Genomic DNA, 10,628 nt, shown 5'->3' with positions numbered 1-10,628 from the left:
AGCCAAAGACACAGCCATGTGCCAATTGCATAAATGCAGTTTATAATTCACTCAGCTGACCTGATTTAAAATTATGCAACTCTAAAACTAATTCTCTTAATTTGGATATTTCAAGTTTTTTATATAAGGTGAGGCTTTACTACTTTTATATCATTATCTCATTTGAATAATTTATATTCTTATCACATGAAATCATGCCATATTCATTAGCATGTGTCTTCATTCACCTCTTAGGGATTTTATATGGAAAATCCACCCTTTGCCTCTTTCTCTGTCCAAATCCAACGTAGTCCTCCTTTCTCTACCTAAGTAATCTCAGTCTCCTAGCTTTTAAATATCATCTACATGCTGATGACTCTCAAAGATACCATCTCCAGCCCCAGCCAACTCTAGATCTCCAGGAGAATACCAAATGGGCACCTCAAATTTAACATGTCCAAACTGAACCCTCAGGGTCCCCCGCCACACATCCCTCTTTGTTCCTCATCCCAGTAAACAGCAACATCATTCACCCAGCCAAAAACACTAGGCTCATCCTTGATTCTTTCTGCTCACACCCCATACCCAACCCAGAAGGCACGACCTTCAAAATATATCCTGAGCTTGACCAGTTCACATCATTCTATAATCCCCACTCTAATCCAAGTCGTGCCCGTATCTCCTGCTTGGACTCCTTCAGGTTACACTGATTCTACTCTTGCCCCCAAAGTCTATTCTCCACTCAGGACCCAGAGAAATAACTGTAAAGCACAAAGATGATTACTGTTCTGCTCAAACTCTCCAGTGTTGTCCAATCACATTCTCCTTATCATGGCCTACAAGATCTGGCTCCTACCTGCCACTGATCTCACTTCATATCACTTTCCCCATACCTACGTCCCAGCTCAAGGCCAGCCAAACTGGCTGCCCTCCTGTCCCTCTATCACGCCAAGCTCAGCTTACATCAAAGGCTTTTCTTTCTGCTTGCTGCTCCGTCTGCCTACACACTTCCCCCAAGATTCCTTCACTCCATTCAGATCTCTGCACAGAATTTCTCCCCCTCTCTCCCCCATGCACAGAAGTCTTCTCAGGTCACTCTTTCAAAAACAGTCCCTCCAGCCACTCATTTTGGGGTTTTTTCCCCCCATGGCACTTATTACTACCTGAAATTATTATTTAGTGATTTACTTTGTTCATAAAATAATTTTTAGTGAACATCCATCATGTTTGCATGCGAAGTGCTCTTCTAAGGGCTGGGGATATCCAGTGAACAAGATAAGCAAAGATCTTTGCCCTCTTGGAGCTCACATTATTTGCCACCCTACTTGAATCTAAGCTCCAGAAACATGGACACAGTCTGCCTTTAGACCCCTGAATCTCCAATGCCCAGAGCAGTGCCTTGGCACACAGTAGGTATTAATACATATTTGCTGAATGGGTAGTGGCCCACCCACCTGAGACCATCTGCTTCCCTGAGGAACCCCACCATGGAGCTCTTCTTGCCCACCAGATGGGACTCTGGTTGTAGGACCCAGAATGTCCACTGTGTCCCTTTAGACACAGCAATCTGGCCAGCCTCCCATGCCTGAGTTGGGTCTCTAACCCTGGGCCTGCCTGTCCTAACTGCATGTCCTTCCTGCACCAACCCGCAGCACTCCGCGAGCTCCCCACCTGGCCATGCCACTGAGACTTGTCTCACTAGGTCATACCAGCTCCTGGTCCACATGGTGGCAGCTGACCAGCCAGTCAGCAAACAAACCGGCTTTTCTCAACAAAGAGTGGTGGGGATCCAGACACATGGGTCCTACTGCCTCCTTGGCTCATGGTGGTCCTTCCCCTCAAAGAGCTCACACGAGACCTTCAACATCAACTAGCCGGTGCTCCCCGGAGCGTCCTCGGCTCAGCCCCAACGCACCGCTGCAAAGAACAGATATTTGCCTCCTTCCACTGTCACAGAAGCAAGACACTTACCTGCTGTGATGAGTAATTCAGTTTCTTTTGGAAAAATGAGGAACATTTGTTAACTGAACTTATCTGATCTCAAATAAAAATGAAGGTAATTGGGAAATGCAGTTAGTTCAGTCTTTCAAGAAAAGGGCAGCTGTAGCAGTGGTGGGAAAGGGGAGAAAAGGAAAATACAAAGGTCTTGAAGGACCACTCTGGAAGACTCAGAAAATAGGTGTTTAAGATCGGTGTTTCCAAAATACCTGTGCACATTTTAATTTGTTAGCTTAGAACTACCCAGCTCTACATCTCAAAGCTAAATAGGGTTACTTTCTATTTGTCCAGCACTTTATTCTGTATGAAGCATTCTCAGATATAGGATCTCTTTTAGCAAGACAGGTTTCATTTCCTGTCCAGGGCCCAGAGAGGTCAAACAATTCACCTGCGATCCCACAGTAGAAGTGGCAGAACCACGTAGGTATCAGAACCCAGATATGCCTCGGCCCAGCCCAGTGTTCTTCCTCCTAGTACAGTAAGGACGGTGTGGTCTCTGAAAATCACATTCTACAGTCCACCAAAAATATTTCCTTTCGTTACAGCAGAAGAAACAAAACAGAGGTGCCTGGGTGGCTCAGTCGATCAAACATCCAATTCTTGATTTCTGCTCAGGTCACAATCTCAGGGTCAGGGGATGGAGCCCCATGTCAGGCTCCACACTAGGCGTGGAGTCTGCTTAGGATTTGCTCTCCCTCTCCTCCTCCCCTGTTCCTGCACATGCTCGTGCTCTCTCTCCTTCAAAAAAGAAAAGAAGGATGGAAGGATGGATGGAAGGATGGATGGATGGATGGATGGAAGGATGGAAGGAAGGATGGCTGGATGGCTGGAAGGAAGGAAGGAAGGATGGCTGGAAGGATGGAAGGATGAATGGAAGGAAGGAAGGAAGGATGGGTGGATGGAAGGATGGAAGGAAGGAAGGAAGGAAGGAAAAAAGGGGGAGAAAAAAGAAACAGAAACGGAAACAAAACAAAACACGTATTTACCAGTGGTTTAAGGTGGTGGGATGCATTGGTCCTGAGCTCTGGGCAGAGAGAAGGTTTCACAAAGTCTTCCAACAAATGCCAGCCCCTGCAATGACAAAGATACAAAACATGTATCAGTGAATCAGGTGTGAATCAGGCACTCTGTGGCCTCTCCCCAAGGAGGCCAGCCAAAACACCAATCGGCAGGCAGCCTGTTTAGGCTTACGCCCCCATCCTCCTCTTCCAGCCACCACTCTCTTCTCCGACTTCCCCAACTGGAACAAGAATCTTTAGTTCACCAGCTGAAATGGTCCCCATTAGAATCAGTGGACCTTGGACAGAAAGAAGCTTTAGAGATCATCTATAACAGGGCTCACAAACTGAAAGCTCAGTGGGTTACATCTAGCTTATAGCAGTATTACAATCGATCTGTAAGATAGGTTTAGAAAATTTGAGCCAAAACTTAAAAATCACAGAGGTCACATAAAAACCCAGACTTCTAAGCTCTCTTAAAACAACAACAACAGGGGCGCCTGGGTGGCTCAGATGGTTAAGCATCTGCCTTCGGCTCAGGTCATGATTCCAGGGGCCTGAGATAGAGCCCAGCATCAGGCTCCCTGCTCAGTGCAGAGCCTGCTTCTCCCTCTCCCACTGCCATTCCCTCCGCTTGTGCTCTCTGGCTCTATCTCTCTGTCAAATAAATAAATAAAATCTTTAAAAAAAAAACCAAAACAACAACAACAACCAAAAATCAGTCAACATGGCCTCCACATGTCTAAAAACGATCAGCTGTGCTAAGTAGCAGCTGCCCTTCAAGGCAGGCTTGGCTACTCCAAAATGCCACACTCCCTACCGCTACCTGTCTCACCGCAGAGAGAGCTGTGGTTATCACTGCCCTTGTATTATTGGGTTTTTTGGTCTTGTGTGTGTGTGTGTGTGTGTGTGAGAGAGAGAGAGATACAGAAATAATTCCCTCTACTTAACGAAAGTGGGAATGTAAAAGGAAAAGGGGCAGAGTTCCAAGAGGAAAAAAAATGGTAAGGCACATCAGCAACTTAAGTTAGTACCCCACTCTGGAAGGCATGTGAAATCCCTGGACAAGTACAACACTTCCATATTATAAAAGTATAAGCAGGAAACTGACTTGCCTACTCCCACAGTTAGAAGCAGAGCTAATTCTAGAACCCAGGTCTCTTGACTGCCAATCTAGGCACCATATTGTAAAACAAAAAATATTTTATATACACAGGTGTGCATGTATGGGTCTTTTAAAGCTAATACTAAAGTCAAGGAGATAGAGTTGAAGTATTCAACCCGCTCTACTGAAAGGCTTGCCATACTCTTCTATTCTTTGACGAATGAAGGTAAATTCCATTAGGTTCCCTAAGGCTTCACTTCCTAATGTGACAGTCTCAAGAATGTGGATCCTTGGGCTCCTGGGTGGCTCAGTCGGTTAAGCATCTGCCTTCAGCTCGGGTTGTGATCCCAGAGTCCTGGGATCAAGCCCTGTGTCGTCGGGCTCCCTGCTCAGCGGGGAGCCTGCTTCTCCCTCTTCCTTTACCTCCAACTTGGGCTTGCTCTCTTTCTCTCTAGCGCTCTCTCTCTCTCCCTCAAAAAAAACAAATAAAATCTTAAAAAAAAAAAAAAAAAGTTGCTCCTTTAAGAACAAAAAAGTCTCATAAATACCACGCATCTATTACTACAAAAGTGGTCAGTTAATGTCCCAAACTGTCTGAAATACTCTTTATGCTAGAAAAATGTCCTTTGATATGCATTTTGAATACAAGGCTACAAATAAGCTTATATAGAGGTACTAGACTATAATAAACAATGCTCAACTAGAAGATCTTGGTAGGAGTTATTTATATCATCCCCTCAAAGAATGTACTGATTCATTGATCACTCAACAGGTACTTACTGAACCCAATTACACGCCAGGCAGTGTGCAAGGTGATGGAAACAAAAAGATGAACCAGATCCAGTCCCTGCCCTTAAGCTGCTCTGTCAAGGTAAAAGATCTGATACTCAAAAACAGTTCTAACACAAATGGGGAAACCTAAAGATCTGGGAAGGCACCGGTGTTCTAGGAGGCACTGGGCTGGGGCTCCTGGTGCAGCTGAGGGGAATAGACACTTCCCAGCATGGACAGATGCCGAGGAAATCCTAAAGCAGGGAGGGGAGTGGAGCAGGCAGGGGGAGAAAAGAGGAGAGGGTGGGAATTATAGGCCATGGGGCAACATGGGCAAAAGCAAGGAGTGAACAGCCCCTCCAATTTGGTCTCATCCACATTTCGTGTTACCTTGTCAGTCGTAAAAGCCCCTGCCACCTGGGGGCACCTGGGTGGCTCAGTTGGTTGAGTGTCTGACTCTTGGTTTCAGCTCAGGTCATGATCTCAGGATTGTGAGATCGAGCCCCACGTCAGGCTCCATGCTCAGTGGGGAGTCTGCCTGAGGTTCTCACTCTCCTTCCTCCCTGCCCAGGCCCCGCACCCCGCTCACGCTCTTTCTAAAATAAGTAATCTTAAAAAAAAAAAAAAAAAAAGCCCCTGCCACCTGACCCAACATCTGCTGAGAGGTCATGTACACTTGTGGACATTTATCTCGCCAAGTGCCCATATCAAGAGTGCCACCATTTATCAGCACTGATTTCTGGCAATGCCCACCTAGGACTCTCTCAGGGCAACCAATGCTGTCCCAGAGTCTGCCAGGCCCAAGAAACATGGTGGTAAAAATACTGACCCTTCTAGTATTTTTAGTACTTCTGTCATGTCCCTGAGAAGACAGCTGATAGTTTTTTGTCCTGTGCCAGTCATGAGCCCATCCTGTATCTACCTCAGGGCCTGGATTTCTATGGCCAGAATCTACTATGCAGTCAAGCCTTAAGCAGGAAGTTTTGTAAGAAAATGTCCCAGAATATCTGCCCATCAAAATCCCCAGGTGGAGTTCTCCCATTCTCATGGATGGGATAGGGATGAGTCGCCAGCCCCAATCTAGGCTGAAGCAAAGCCAGGGGGCAGCACCCCAAAAGAGACACTTTGGAAAGGAACATAAAGAGGAGTGAAGACCAAATATGTGTGCATGGTTAGGGTTGCTCAGGGTTCAAGACCAAGATGAGCAAACAAAGAGGCAAAATTCACCTCAAGAGTGGGAAGAACATCCCTGGATCTGTCACTGGTGGGCAGGTTCCCAAATCTGGCTGACAATTAGAATCACTAAGAAAAAAAATTCCTGGGCCCCCGACTCATTAAATCAGAATCTCTGATTTGGAGGCCCAGGCATTGTTCAGGTGATTCTGATGCCCAGAGTCCTACCCATTTGGAAAAAAGTATCTTTCACTCAGAGGCTTCAGGAGCTCCAGAAAATCTCCTCAAGGTCATTAATTCAGCATCCTCCAGGCAGGATGCAAGGATCCAGGCTTCCGGGGCGTTGCACATTCTTAGTGTGTTTGGCCACTCCCTACATCACATTAAGAGAACCATCACTGAACTCGTTTTATTCTAAATACGTAAACATATAATGCCTGCATACGGTGACCCGGAGCCACTGCTTCCAGATTCCAGTCTCAGCAGATCTGAGCCCTCATACCTATGCAGGCTCACCCTGTAGGGCAAAGGGTCTGGGAGCATCCAGTCACCAAGGTGGCCTTCAAGGAACAGTTCCAAGGCACAAAGTACTCTGCCTCAAGTCCTTACTGCCCACCAAAGAGAAGACACTGAAGATCAATGCAATGCCTAGAAACCTGCCACACCAGCTGAGCACTTCTCCTTCCAGATTTCCACTTTGTGGTTAACTGATGGCCTGAGCAATCTCAAGCCAAGAATGGCAAAGTAAATGCTGTGCGCCACGAAGATGACAGACGGGAGTAAGTTGGTTCCGTGAATGGGCCAACCTAAAAAGATCTCTCTCCTGACATCACCAGATGCTACCAGGTGACCTTCAGACAGCCCAGCACCAGAGAAACCCGCAGCTGACCAATGTCAGCCTTCCTGATCGCAAGGCCCAGCAGCATTCCATAGTATCCTTCACCCGGAGGATACTCTTACGCATCCCCGCCAACCTAAGGGTCCTCCACTTGAGCCATAATGCAAATTTGGAAGAGTGTAGGTGGGACAGGAAGTCTAGGAAAAGCTCAAGATACTAATCTGCACCTTCTGGGGGTCATCAATTTTTAGGCAATCCATTGTTTCCTGCAGTACCATTATGCCCTTGCCTAAAACAAGACATTTCTTTGACTTATCCCTCCAAAAGAAATCGCCAAATGCCAAACACCTGGAACCATTACCTCTCTCATTTACCTCCTCCTCTCTACCCTACCCCAAGAATATAGAACAATGCTAGGTGTTGTGGAAGTCACATTAGCCACCTTCATTCCTACCAATCTAGACCATCCAAATAGGTCTAGTCCAATGGGAGCCTCTAGGGTTACAGGTCCTCAGAGCACTATGTACCTCTCCATAGCACAAGCACTTACTCATGCTTACCTCCTTTGCGGTTTACCTGGTAAGGAGTCTTTTGCTTGTTTGCCCAGCTAATCACTGTATGCCAATATAATGCCTTCAAACCCTCCAGGTTCCCTCAAGATATACCTCAAATTTCATATCTCCCAGCTGAAGGATGATCAAGCTAACCCATCCCCTAACTACTTAGGTCTGCCACTAGACTCTGAAATCTAGGCCCCCACTAATTAGCCCACTAATTTAGTGGACTCAGAAGAACTGCTCAGAAAGCTAGTCTAAAATTGGAGAAAATCCCCAACTGGCCTTGAGGCTGACCAACTTGGGAAGGAATCAAATAAAAATAATTATCTTTATTTCTTTTGTGCAGTATATATCATTTTATTCAAGATGATTTTCTAATACATGCAAAATGAACTTTTTTGGCCCGGAAAGTACTTCCCTATATCCCAGAACAAATCCCACTGGGACCATGCCCAAATACTCCATGCCAAGGTAGCTCAAACAGGAATCACCTCTGGTCCCTTGACCAGTTGTCCTCCCTCTACACCCATTGGCAGAGGAAAGTGGGTTTGGAGGAACTTTTTAAAGCCCTTCCACCTACTTCAGATTCAGTAGGAAGCAGAATGAAGGTTTCCAAGTTCTGTGAACGACACAAAGCTCATAAAATAGAATAAAATTAGTTGAAAAATAGCAAAATAATTTTTAGCTCCCCTTATAAAAAAAAAAAAAAGCACGCCTACTTTAAATGAATCATTTAAGTATGAGTGACTTCATACTTTCTTCCACTGGGATATAGTTTTCTTCCTCACAAAGATTCCCTCCCAGGCCCCCCTCCACTCCTGAGACAGGGTACCTCCACAAAATACCTGTCCTGATTTGCGTCCCCCCCTCCCCCCGAGAAAATCTTGACAAAGCCCAGAGTACTCCCCCTGCAGAAGGCCAGAGGCTCCTTCCCTCTACGGTCTTTGCATTTGCTGTTCTCTCTGCTTGTGAAGCTCTTTCCCTGTGTCTTGCCATGGCTGGGGTATTCTCACCATGGGGAACTCAGATCCAATATCACCTCTTGACTCAGGCCAGCCCTAACTGCCTAATCTTAGTCCCACCAGCAAAAGCTACTTTCTCAATAGGACTATCACAACCTGTAATAACCTTAACTTATCCATGCTTCCCTCCAGGCGGCAGGAATCTTGCCTGACTTGTTCATTGCTGCAAACCCAGCACCACAATAGTTCCTGGCATAAAGCAAGTGCTCAATAAGTGGGTGAACAAGGAGGTGGAGACAGGCCACTGGAAACAGGGCTGAGAGCCCTCCAAACATGTCCTATGGCCTGACTTCATCATGGCATGGCTTCTGGAATGGTCTCCTGGTTTCTCTTGCCTTGATTCTCCTTAGTCTCGTTGATACTTAGATACTGATTCTACCACTGCATATCCCACTCCCTACCCCAACTGCTCAGACTTGGGTATTCCCCCTGGAGACTCAATTCCCAAGTTTGGCTTCTCCTACTCTGCTTCCATTCAGCCATTACGAGCTTGCAAAATACAGACATCCACAGGGGTAGTTGACCTGCAGGACTCTGACCCAAGCCCACTCTTCCAGCTGTATCACCAATATCCCAGTTCCCCATTTCCACCCCTATCACCACTAATCAGCTCACAGCTCAGGTGTGTGCAACTACCACTCCTAAAGTTGAAACCTCTGCTCAGGTCTCTCCTGCTGCCTCAGTACCTGCTAGCTTCCTCTCACCTCTCAAAGCCCCCAGAGCTTTCGGCCTGGTACCCTTCCCCTCTACCCCACAGTCATGATATTTACCCTAATATCCTGAAATTCTTTCTTTTGCTTCCCTCAGTGGACTGTTCTTGATGGTTAGGGTCCAATCTAACTCATCTCTGTTGGCCCTGAGCCTGGTACACAATAGGTACCCAGTAAAAGCATACTTCTTTTGTTTTTTAAAGATTTTATTTATTTATTTGACAAAGACAGAGATAGTGAGAGCAGGAGCACAAGCAGGGGGAGAGGGAGAGGGAGAAGCAGGCCTCCCGCTGAGCAGGGAGCCCGATGCGGGGCTCGATCCCAGGACCCTGGGATCATGACCTGAGCCGAAGGCAGACGCTTAAGGACTGAGTCACCCAGGCGCCCCCCAGTAAAAGCATACTTAAGTGAATTATCTTATTTTCTTTTTGACAGTTTTCATTTCCACAGGGACTCCATGAAGAACCTTAACACTCAGCACAAGTAATAGAAGACATTCTGTTGTTAGCATGCTTATTAAAACCAAGTAGTTTTATCATCATATTATAAAAACAAACAGCTGAATGGTGAGAGGCAGAAAGCTATGAAACTAGGAGCACTGGTTCTGGGTTCGAGTCCAGTCTTGGCCACTCACAGTATACTAATGGGTACATCACTTTACCTCTCTGGCTCCACTTCTCATTCTCTGTAAAATGAAAGGGCTGGTCAGACACAGAAGACCAGGACATAGAGTACCAGGATTCCATTTGTATGAAATATCCTGAAGAGGGGCGCCTGGGTGGCTCAGTCGGTTAAGCGGCTGCCTTCGGCTCAGGTCATGATCCTGGAGTCCCGGGATCGAGTCCCGCATCGGGCTCCCTGCTCAGCGGGGGGTCTGCTTCTCCCTCTGACCCTCCCCCCTCTCATGCTCTATCTCATTGTCTCTCTCAAATAAATAAAAAAAAATCTTTAAAAAAAAAAGGGGGCGCCTGGGTGGCTCAGTTGGTTAAGCGACTGCCTTCGGCTCAGGTCATGATCCCGGAGTCCCGGGATCGAGTCCCGCATCGGGCTCCCTGCTCGGCGGGGAGTCTGCTTCTCCCTCTGACCCTCCCCCCTCTCATGCTCTCTCTCTCTCTCTCTCATTCTCTCTCAAATAAATAAATAAAAAAAAATCTTTAAAAAAAAAAGAAATATCCTGAAGAGACAATCCAAGGAGGCAGAAAGTAGATGCATGGTTGCCAGGGACTAAGGGGAGGGAGGGACGCAGCGAATAATGGTAATAGATACAGGTTTCTTAGGGAGGGATGAAAATGTTCTGGATTAGATAGTGTTAACAGTTGCACAACATTGTGAATATGCTAAAAAACACTGAATTAAATACTTTAAAAGGGTTAAAGTAGTGAATTCTGTTACACAAATTTTAAAGAAAGAAAGAAAGGGCGAGACTAGAACAGAGGTTGAAAACTGGAGGCTCAGCAAGGCCACACCAGGCCTACGG

General features: G+C 46.4%; 1 protein-coding gene across 46 annotated transcripts in view; it reads right to left on the bottom strand.

Moving 5' to 3' along the window:
* Positions 1–10,628, bottom strand: part of SORBS1 (sorbin and SH3 domain containing 1) — a 223,372-nt gene that overhangs the window by 156,979 nt on the left and 55,765 nt on the right. For all 46 annotated transcript variants that reach the window (XM_081823747.1, XM_081823754.1, XM_081823757.1 and 43 more), the window contains exon 2: positions 2,964–3,048. The gene's annotated coding sequence lies outside the window, so the exon portion shown is untranslated. The remainder of the gene's footprint in view (positions 1–2,963; positions 3,049–10,628) is intronic.

The sequence above is a fragment of the Leptonychotes weddellii genome, chromosome 6 (assembly GCF_054177405.1).
Source record: "Leptonychotes weddellii isolate Sample4059 chromosome 6, ASM5417740v2, whole genome shotgun sequence".
Classification (NCBI taxonomy): Eukaryota; Metazoa; Chordata; class Mammalia; order Carnivora; family Phocidae; genus Leptonychotes; species Leptonychotes weddellii.
This window is presented reverse-complemented; position numbering and strand designations above follow the sequence as displayed.